General features: G+C 36.8%; 1 protein-coding gene across 4 annotated transcripts in view; it reads left to right on the forward strand.

Annotated features, from left to right (window-relative positions):
* The window catches only part of myripa (myosin VIIA and Rab interacting protein a), a 110,403-nt gene that overhangs the window by 16,629 nt on the left and 82,309 nt on the right, over positions 1 to 11,465 (forward strand). For 3 of the 4 annotated variants that reach the window (XM_028426692.1, XM_028426695.1, XM_028426694.1), the window contains exon 3: positions 9,503 to 9,625. The gene's annotated coding sequence lies outside the window, so the exon portion shown is untranslated. Of the gene's footprint in view, positions 1 to 9,375; positions 9,395 to 9,502; positions 9,626 to 11,465 lie in introns of those variants that run through there. The other variant, XM_028426693.1, reaches the window with a different exon arrangement.

The following is an 11,465-nucleotide window of genomic DNA, read 5'->3' on the forward strand; positions in this document are numbered from 1 at the left end:
TTTGACCGCACAATTAGAAGAAGATGGAATAAGTACAGTTTTATTGGGAGAGTTGCCAGGCGAAAGTTGAGTTGTCTGCCCTTGATGCTGTCCAAAACCAAACGCAGCATTTCAGCAGAAACACCTAATACCCACTGTCAAGCACGTCTGTGGAGGGCTGATTATTTGGGCTTGTTTTTCAGCCATAGAACCTCAGCACCCTGCAGTCATTGAGTCAACCATGAAGTCCTCTGTATACAAGATTTTTCTAGAGGTAAATGTGAGGTTGTGTGTCTGATCATTGTTTTTTTAAACATTGGGACAGGACACTGATCCAAAGCACAGCATCAAATCTACATCAGAATGGCTGAAAACTAAAAGAATCAAGGTTTTGGAATGGCCTTGTCAAAGTCTTGGCCTCACTTAACTCAATGAACTGAAGAAATGATGTAAAGTAGAATGCTCCAAAATTCCCCCAGCATGACGTGAGAGACTGATGCAGTCATTACTTCAAGTTCTTGCAGCAAAACATGGAGCTACTGAAGCTACTAAAGTGGTATACTTAGTATTTCCCACCTGTTTCTCTTTGGCTTCATTTTTGTCATATAAATAATGGCACAGTGAAGTATATTGTTGTTTGTCTAAGGTTATATTCTAATACTAAAACCCACTGCAATCAGATGATTTTTGTTATGTTTTTACAACAATAACTTTTTAACATTACTGTATAGTGTGTGGATGCTACACAGTCAAAATGATGATTTGTGGTGTAGCCCAGTTAAGCTAACAGCATCTTGAGTTAACAGATAACACACACAGAATTAAAAATTGTTACATTACCTTCGTCTGGTGGTGTTGATGGAGAGAATAATCTGTGCAGAATGTTCATAGCAAGGAAGCCTAAACCTTATATAGGAAACTTTCACAAAGGAGCATAAAGGTTAAATATTAATCAACTTCCAGTGAAACACGTAGAGATAATGTCACTGTTTATTTGGAGCATAAAAAGATTAAATACATGTCAAAGTTCTGGAGGTTGAGCAAGTCTTCATGTGTAAAACATTTTTAATCAAGAGGTGTATTGTTTGTGTAAGAGCTTTTCACAGCCTTCATTATTTAACTAAATCTGACCACAAGATCAAATGTTAGATTGACTGAAAGAGTGAAACTATCCTTTCCTCCTGTGTACGGTTGAAAAACAAAACCAAAACCTGAGAAGTTCATCATCCAAGTCATCATCCTTGGCAACTAAAAAGACTGACTTATTTTTTTTTTTTAAACTGATGATTGTTCCTATTGACCACAATATGTCAGTGATGGTTCATTCTTGAGACTGAAGCAGGGCAAGGAGGGTCTGTGCCACAAAGTTCAGACTCAGCCTTTAGGAAACACCCAGAGAGGTGCGTCTCTGTTAAATATTAACAACATTTCTTAACTTCCAGTGAATCTTTTGTGATTAAATTCGTTTGATTAAAGCATGCCAAGATGAACCACATCCTGTCCAGTCCATCTGTAGTGTTTTGAGAGCAAATGAATTGTAGTAAAGTTAAACTTTTACCAGAGTTGTGGTGATATTTACTTTTGGGGATAGTTTGGTTCCTTTGATAAAATGCCTTTATAAGGTACTTATCAGTAATAAAATGATGGTCTACAGTAGATACCAACCAGCCAGACTGAAGTACAAACAAGCAAAGCAATGATCTACTCTGGATGGGGTCAGCAACAAAGTGTATCTTTACAACCAAAAAAAATTAAAGGGAAGCTTTTCTGATGAAGCTAAAACAGTGTTGCAGAACAGATAAGGAGGGAGTCAGCCTCTGTCAGTATGATGGTGCTTCTAGCAGAAAAAGTTGCAGGAAGTTTGAGGTCAGTATTTTGTGATATTTGTGTTATAGGTAATTAATTATTGCAGGTCAGTAGTGTCTGAGAGAGGCTGTCACTTCAAAATAAAACAGGAAAGAACCAAAACCAACCATGAAAATATAAAAATACCAAAATAACTAGGAAACAACATGTTGATAAAGATTCTCAGTCATCCAGATCATTTTCATCCAGAAGGTTAAAGTGAGGCATCTGGACTTGTAGAGTTTATTGAAGACGTTTTTTTCTGCTCCTCCAAGCAGCTTCATCAGTTCTAAGTTGTTTGGTGGGGAAACATGGTTTATATGTGGTGGAGGACCTTAGTGGGTGGATCTGTATGAAACTCGCAAACAATAGTTTCTGTGATACTCCTGACACGTTCTTCCTCAGCCGGTTGTTGTCCTTTTTCTTGTTGTTGGTGGGTTTTCTGATAGTAGCTTTGAGGAGTATCCAGTTGTGACATATTTTAGGGCCTTCCTGGTGTGTTGTTGCTCCTTCTTCTTCCCCTCTGAGCTGGTAGGTACAACTTGTGCTCTGTGCAGCAGGATTCTGATGACCCTATAGTATATGTGCTTCCATCCATTTTCAGGAAGTGTCACTCCAAGTCACATGTGCCCAGCAAGAACAACAACTGAAAGGACCACATCCTCCAGGTCTCCCTCCACAGACTCTCCTCACTTGATTTTTCATCTCCTGCTGTTCTCCTTTTTCTTTCACTTCCTACAACAAAATGAAGGAAACAAGCATTTAAAAGTTTGAGAGTACATCTGAATAAAGGCTCTTACTGCACAATAAAGCTTCCACCAGGCTCCTTACCAGATCAACCGGCTCCATAGCTGATAAAATAGAGAGATCAAAACAAGCACATCGTTATATACACGCTGCCAACCCACCACTTCCACACAGGAAGTACCAACAGGTGGCCAACATTGACTGCAAGACATCAGAGACCAATGTAATGAGTCAAATGTTGAAGAAATTGTATCATTTTTCTTAGATATAATGATTTGACATTTTTTTAGATCATAGAAACACGCAATATCCACAAAAATAACAACACTAATTTAAGCCATAACATCAGAATTAGAAATGCTGTAGTTAGGGTTTCTGGTGCTGGCGTATTCAAACTCCACATTTGGGTGAGCAGCGATTTGATTAATATAGTTGGATGGGTTATGTATTATGAAGCCAACAGGTTCACTTTCTGGCAGCTTAGCTTGTTGACTCATGCCTTTAGTTCGGAGCAATGAAATGGTTTTATCTATTCAATATTTTGCTACATAAGAGAGTACAGAAGCTTTATTTATTAGCCATTCCCTTTAAAAAGATATGCATATTATTATTATTTTATTGAATAAGAATGTCTGTTAATTTGCTGTTAAAGCCAGAAAACAAAAAGTTTATGAACCACAGCTTGATTGCTTGTACTATTTTGATTATGTTATTCCTGAAGCTAAAATTTGTCTCATGTGTGATGGCTGTGAAATTACTGCTAATGCAACAGAGCAGTCCGGTTGTGTTTGTGTTGTGTGAAGAAGTCTATTGCAGTGAGTTGACCACATAGTTTCACCCAAATTCCCCTGAGGGACCTTCCGAAAGGGATTAATAAAGTATATTCTATTCTATTCTATTCTAGTTGCACCACCAGCCTCTTCCAGAAAATGAAACGGGAAGCTTTTCTGATTAAGCTAAAACAGTGTTGCAGAACAGATGAGGAGGAGGCCCCTCAGGTTGAACTAGTCTCTGTCAGTACAATGGTGCTTCTGGCAGAAAACATCCTATAAAAATACTGTCGGATTTTTTAAACAAGCTTTTGTAGGCTACATAAATCTGTCACTAGAAAAGTTCAAATGTGATTTGTAATAAGTTGAGGAAGTTTTTTCATGATAACATACAATGAACTCCATTCTAAATCTCATATAACTCTTCGCAGTGGTCAGCACTTTCAGGTTTTTTTTTATGAGCTTGCCCACTCCGTGCCTCGTTCTCCTTTAGACAGCCTTATAGGCTGAGTGGTGATAAGTGTGAGCATGACTGTTTGCCCTGTGCAACCCATTCCCAGCTGGCTGCAGCTTCCTGCTCTTCTGTAAATGCAAAAGGCAGTAACTTATATAAGGTTTAAAGCTTATTAAACTTGCCTTACTGAAATGAACTCTGATAGTTAATACACAATCCACCTGCTGCAACACAGATACCTACAGCAGTGCCATTTATTGATTTGAATTGCTTCACACACACACATTGATACATTTTTGGCCTAAGATATCTCAGCATTAGTCATACATGTGCAGTTACAGAAAGCTTGAGGTCAGTAGTTTGTGGTATTTATTTGATTATTGCAAGTCTATTTAGATTGAAATGGACTTTTTTGGACATCATCATTAGCAATGGACACCAGAATTATACCATCATTCCAGGGATCATAACACTTGTAAAGTGAAAGATCATCTAGTTTACTAAGCCATACAATAATTTTACATTCTGCATCATTTGTCATCATTTGTCTGTACATTGTCTTGGTGTTTAAAGTCTGAGACATACTTTATTGATTGATTGAATTCAGGAACAGAGAACAATGCAGAAAAACAACTAATAACTGATTTCAAATATTTGTTTCATAATAATGAGATAAGCACAGCAGTTTGTCATGTAGCATACAAGTTTCCATAAAAGACGCCAGCGTCTGTTGTCACGTTAACTTGCTTCTTTTTTAGGAGGGAAGCTAGGCTTGGTGGGTGGTGGGCCCTAAACAGAAGGAGAGAGAAAAACACAGTCAATCTGCCGTCATCTGCCTTGGAATTATAGTGAGAAGCACAACATATAAAAACTATGAAGAAATAAACTCAACATACTTACTCTGAAAGAACTACATCCTCCAGGTCTGCCCCCACAGTCTCTCCTCACCTGATTTTTCATCTCCTGCTGTTCTCCTTTTTCTTTCACTTCCTACAACAAAATGAATCAAACATGTAAATAAGGACCAAGTGAGAGAGTGTGTCTGAATAAAGGCTCTTACTGCACAGTAATCCTTACCAGATCAATGGGCTGTTGTAGTTGCTGTTTAAGTAGAATGCTCCGAAATTCCCCCAACCATATGTTAGATGTTTGCTGCAAAACATGGAGTTACTAAAGCTACTAAAGTGGTATACTTAGTATTTCCCACCCGTTTTCTCTTTGGCTTCATTTTTGTCATATAAATAATGGCACAGTGAATAGATGTATATTGTTGTTTGTCTAAGGTTATATTCTAATACTAAAACCCACTGCAATCACATGATTTTTGTTATGTTTTTACAACAATAACTTTTTAACATTACTGTATAATGTGTGGATGCTACACAGTCAAAATGATGATTTGTGGTGTAGCCCAGTTAAGATAACAGCATCTAGTGTTAACAGATAACACACACAGAATTAAAAATTGTTACATTACCTTCATCTGGAGGTGTTGATGGAGAGAACAATGCAGAATGTTCATAGCAAGGAAGCCTAAACCTTATATAGGAAACTTTCAGAAAGGAGCATAAAGGTTAAATATTAATCAACTTCCAGTGAAAGAAGTAGAGATAATGTCACTGTTTATTTGGAGCATAAATAGATCAAATACATGTCGAAGATCTGGAGGTTGAGCAAGTCTTCATGTGTAAAACATTTTTAATCAAGAGGTGTAGGACTGTTTGTGTAAGAGATTTTCACAGCCTTCATTATTTAACTAAATCTGACCACAAGATCAAATGTTAGATTGACTGAAAGAGTGAAACTATCCTTTCCTCCTGTGTACTGTATATTGAAATATCCGAAACCTGAGAAGTTCTTTTTAGGATTATTGCATGCAGATTTGTTCATCATCCTTGGCAATGACAACATGTTTCAAAAGGTTTGTTGCCTTTTTCTGTCTATTTACACCTACAACTACAACTAAACTAATGATTGTTCCTATTGACCACAATATGTCAGGGATAGTTCTCACACACTCATTTCATTCATGAGTCTGAAGCAGGGACAAGGAGGACGTGTGCCACAAAGTTCAGACTCAGCATTTAGGAAACACCCAGAGGTGCGTCTCTGTTAAATATTAACAATATTTCTTAACTTCCAGTAAGTCTTCTGTGATTAAATCAGTTCGATTTAAGCATGCCAAGATGAACCACATGCTGTCCAGTCCATCTGTAGTGTTTTGAGAGCAAATAATGTTGTAGTAAAGTTAAACATTTAGAAACATTTAAACTTTAGGAGGGAGCCAGCCTGTCAGTATGATGGTGCTTCTAGCAGAAAAAGTCCTGTAAAAATACTGTTGGATTCTCTTTCACACACTGGTGTTCATAGCTTTGGGTTTTTTTAATGACATGTGATTGATACGTTTTGTGGCCTTAGACAAAAGTCAGCAGTTGCAGGAAGTTTGAGGTCAGTATTTTGGGGTATTTCTGTTATAGATAATTAATTATTGCAAGTCAGTACTGTCTGAGAGAGGCTGTCACTTCAAAATAAAACTTCCAGGAAATAACCAAAACTAACCATGAAAATACAAATATACCAAAATAACCAGGAATGGTTGATGAAGCTGCTGGAGGAGCAGAGAAACGTCTTCAAGAAAACAGAAAAAAAACAGAAGGAGAGATAAAAACACAGTCAATCTGCCGTCATCTGCCTTGGAATTATAGTGAGAAGCACAACATATAAAAACTATGGAGAAATAATCTCAACACACTTACTTTGAAAGGACCACATCCTCCAGGTCTGCCCCCACAGTCTCTCCTCACCTGATTTTTCATCTTCTGCTGTTTCTCCTTTTTCTTTCACTTCCTATAACAAAATTAATCAAACATTTAAAAAGGACCAACTGTGAGAGCGCGTCTGAATACACACTGCCAACCCACCACTCCCAGACAGGAAGTACCAACATTAACCACAAGACATCAGACAAACAAGTCAAATGTTGAAGAAGTTTAATCATTACCATACATTATCAAGTAGTGTTGACACAGACTACTGTCTGCTGTATTGCAGTGATTTAACCACATCGTTACATTAGAGTTGCACCACCAGCCTCTTCCAAAAAATGAAACAGGAAGCTACACAAAAATGATGAAAGAACACCAAACAATCTAAAACCCCACCCTGACACACCGCCCTGATTGTTTGACATCTGTTGACTGTAGGCTGTAACAATCGGTCAACAAATCTGTTAAATATGCGGCATTTATCAATAAGATCTTCTCAAAATTTAACATTGAAATTAGTTAATAAATGTGTGTTTGTGTGATTGGATTGATTTCATCACAAGTTTAGTTTCATGAAAGTGAAGTTGTGCCAGCAGATGAATAGAGGAAACAAGTACAACATGAGTTGTTTCTTAGAAATAGTACATGTTGCAACAAAACATTAAACTTGCATGTTGCCCCGGTCTGTTACTTCATCCACCAGATCTGAGCACATGATCACATGCTGGAGTCAGAGTCAACCACCAACCACAGAAAATAATAAGGAAGTATCACAAAAAGGACAAAATACCAGAAAACTCATGTTCTGTTGTTTTCCACAGTGCTCAATGTGAGCAGGAGTTTTCTCATACTGCACTGCTGCAACGCATGGCCTGATGCTTCAGGCGTAGCAGTTCAGATGAGCATTATCAAAGCTCAGTTCACAGATCAACAAATCACAAAGTTAAAGGGCCTCTGCATGCCTGACATTATGCTGATGCTTAGAAAATTATCAGCATTATGAGAAAATGTAATTCTGACATGTAGCCAACATTCATCATGACAGACACAAAATGGAAAATACATCAGTTGATGACTTAGGACAGGAACTAACAATTCATTTACTGACAGTTACCATCCAGCTGTGTATGAAATCTGCAAAAAATAAAATCTGAGAAGAAATTTGTGGAATAATTCAGAAATAAATCAGATATTCTGAGCAGGGCCAGCTCAAGACTTTATGGGGCCCTAAGCAAAATTTCACAACACCACCTTAGCATCAGATGCTTTATCATCATATAGGCTGCACTGTGTCTAATACATGCTACTGAATGTGTAATATCATCTCATTTGTATCGTTTAATCAATGTTATTTTTTAAAATATAAAATATATATTTGATCATGGACTTTTGGTGTTCTTGGGGGCCCTACACGACCGCATATTTTGCATATGCCTTGGGCCGGCCCTGATTTTGTGTCAAATGATGTTTTAGGCCTTAGTCCTTAGATTTGTGTATTCATTAAAATCTGTAACATTATATGGCCTTGTAATAGTATTTTTTTCATATACAGAAATAGCCTTCACTTAACCTAGCTCCTGTTGTGAGACATCAATAACAGACCTACAGAAACATCCAGTGCAGCCTCCCCCTAATCTACAAATGCACTTTATTACCTTACTCAGGACAAATACTGGGGCAGGACAAAATAAACAGAAAGATTCATTTCAAACCCTGGAGATCGGAGAGGTTCCAACAGAAACAATAATAGAGTGAAGTCATCTCATTAGAAGTTATATAATCTGACTTATCAGCACTCTGAACAGCACTTTAGCAGCTTAACTTAAATGTAGAAACAGACTTCAGCTAATGGACTGAATCTCCACAGTGAAGCTTTGTTGATGTAAATGAGGGAACTTGCTCATTAGCTTTATCTTGAATGTGTGGTCCTTCTGATGACTGAAAGCATTACAAAATAGCAGTGGAATAATGTTGTGATGACATAACCATGTTATTTTAACACTATTCAACCAATAGAAGCAGATCATTTCCCACCATTGTGCACCTCTCAGACACATTACCATACAGCTTATATTGTGTTTGCATGTGCAGGTTTAGAGGAAGTTACTCAGAGTACAACAGGAAAGGGCTTCACTTCCTGTCCACAGTTTTCAGGACACACATGAGAAGCAGAAAAAGAGAAACCTCCACCAAGGTTTGAAAACGCCTCAAATGCAAACTTTGATCATGTTGTGATCGCAGAGTAATAAAAAGACTACATTTAGTTCTTTTTCCCCAAGAGTTCAGGTGTTCAAAGAGTTACTCCTCTTCTGTCTTGCAAACCTCATGTCCCTCTGCACCACCTGCAGCATAAGCTGCGCCTCATTGTCCGTCAGTCCTGACAGATCCAGCTTTCAACCCATCGCTGACACTCGACCTGCTGTCTCTCTTCCCCTCTGACCTCTGACCAATCAGCTTGCTGATTTAATCTGAAAGGATACTTTCCAAATCAGACAAGTCAGGCTCAGATACATGTATTTATTTTTACACGTGGGGTGGAAAGGGTTAAATCCACGTACACAAATAAATCAGGGGTATTAACACTGAGAATGACTGAAGTTTTTCTGCATTAGCATTTCTGAGGAGGAAATGTATGTCTCTTCACTGTTTGGATCACCTTGTTCACAAAAAAGAAAACACCCTGTTTACTCCTCTTATCTGTACTACTACTGTAAGACAAGTATAATCTAAGGACTTACAGTTGTTGCTTAATTAAATAATGTGTTGAAAAGTGGTAGTGTGTATTTAGTCCACTAGGAGGCAGTCTTGGACCACTGTTGCAGTGAATTTGTGCTGTGAGAAGTAGACTGTGCAACTGTGACAGATTTTTGAACATTATACTGACTTAAATTTCAGCTGTTTTTTGGACACTGTAGCTGATTCCAACTGTGTGTGCCTTACAGGAGAGTTTTACTTCTTACTTAAACCGAGATGTAGCCTACTGGAGACCCTCTTCATGATCCCAAAGGATAACCCCAAGACAATCAAAATCGGCGACACTGAGAGATCAAATGCCCACGTGAAAAGTAAGTGTTAGTTTTTTACTTGTAAGGTTATGTTTGGCCACAGGCTGGGGTAGTGATTATGTTGCCAAGTTTGACAGAATGACATATTTGGCCATTGGTCTGATTTAATATGCGCTGGTGCATAAACTGCCAGTGACAAACTTGACATGATATTGTTATGTTGAAGCAAAAATAAGAAGAACAACTCCCAAAGAGTTAACCAGTTTTACTGGATGAAAAGTTGGCATACATCAATAACTTTAACAACGTGCATCAGTATATAATAATTATATAATCTGTCTTTAGCCGGGGCTGGTAAGTGTATAAACTGTCCAGAGTCACTCATATCCAGTTTGACATTACTTTCTTTGACATTTGGCCATTATTGTAACATTTTGTCACGTCTTATCTGGTGTTTTGATTCTACTTTTTTTGTTTTATTTGTCAGCCGTCCTGTCATATTACATGAAACTCCGAGATTTTTTTCTCAATAAGTCTGCCAGCCAAAATGTGAAGATGTCATTGAAAAAGAATAGATCTGCTAAACTTTCTCACTCCTACAAAGACTCTAAAAAGAATGATCACAAAAAAACTTATTCTGGGGGAGACAAAGAAATGATTCAATATTTTATTATAAAACAGGGAACATTTGATTAGATAATGTCACACTGCATAACAGAATAGTTAACCATTCATATTTTTGTTTAAGCCAGCTCTGTTTTGGCAACACCTCACACAGCTGCTTCTCTCAACACTGAAATTATCAAAGCAGTGAAGCACATGTAAGCACATGGCTTTAAAATCAATGAATCAAATTAGTTTGAACTTGTAAAATCAGATGTTGATAGGTGTATTCATACACATATACTTATACATAACTATATATACTTCATATAGTTAAAAATAATCTTAATTGAGGATTAACTCACAATGATTATACTAACAGTTTTACATGATGTATAAGAAGACAATATGTATGAGAAGTAAAATAAAGTTATTTGAACATAGATAAAAAACAAAAAGTCAACAGTCAGATCTATCTTATCCAGAGTGGTTTCTTGCTTATAATCAGGTCTTCAGGTCTTCATTCTTCATAACTCTGATTCTCAGGTGTCCATACACTGTAAAGAAACACAGAAATGTTCACTCTGGTCATCTGCTCATCGTGATGCAAAGTATACATCGTAGACATGGTGTACTCCTTATGCTTTATCTATATATTAAAGTTATCTTACCTTTTCATCACAGAAGGTCAACAACCTTGTTCCTGTTTGGAGCACCTGTAATTAACCTCTATGTTTTTAAATAATTTTATTTTTTAAAATAATGAATTTAACAAAAATTAACATAAACTAAAAAATTTAAATAATGAATTTAACAAAAATTAACAGCACATGTTTCCAAACCTGTTTATTTTACTCTTTATCATGCGGAAAAAAAATGATTTTTTTTTTCATAAATGATCACACGTAAGCTTAATTTACTTAGACTTCTGCTACAACCATACAATCACTTAACTGTCCAATCATTAAAAAAACAGTTCAGCTGTAGCTCTTACCTCAGACCAAAAATGTATTAAATATACAAGTGATCAATAATATATTGTTCAACAGCCGGGAACTTTCGTCAACAATGTACATCTCAGAAAACTCAAAACCTCCTAAAAACAAAGACTCAAAAAAAGAATGATTCACAAAAAAGTGTAAGTGATTACTATTGTTGAGAGCTGTGTCTTGGTGACAAGACAAAACATGCACTTTAAGTGATTTGAAATTGATTGTAAAATCACACACATATAGACTAATTGCAGTTAAAATCATCTTAAATGATTAAGGATATCATTCCAATATCATATAATGTA

Source organism: Parambassis ranga, chromosome 17, assembly GCF_900634625.1.
Source record: "Parambassis ranga chromosome 17, fParRan2.1, whole genome shotgun sequence".
Classification (NCBI taxonomy): domain Eukaryota; kingdom Metazoa; phylum Chordata; class Actinopteri; family Ambassidae; genus Parambassis; species Parambassis ranga.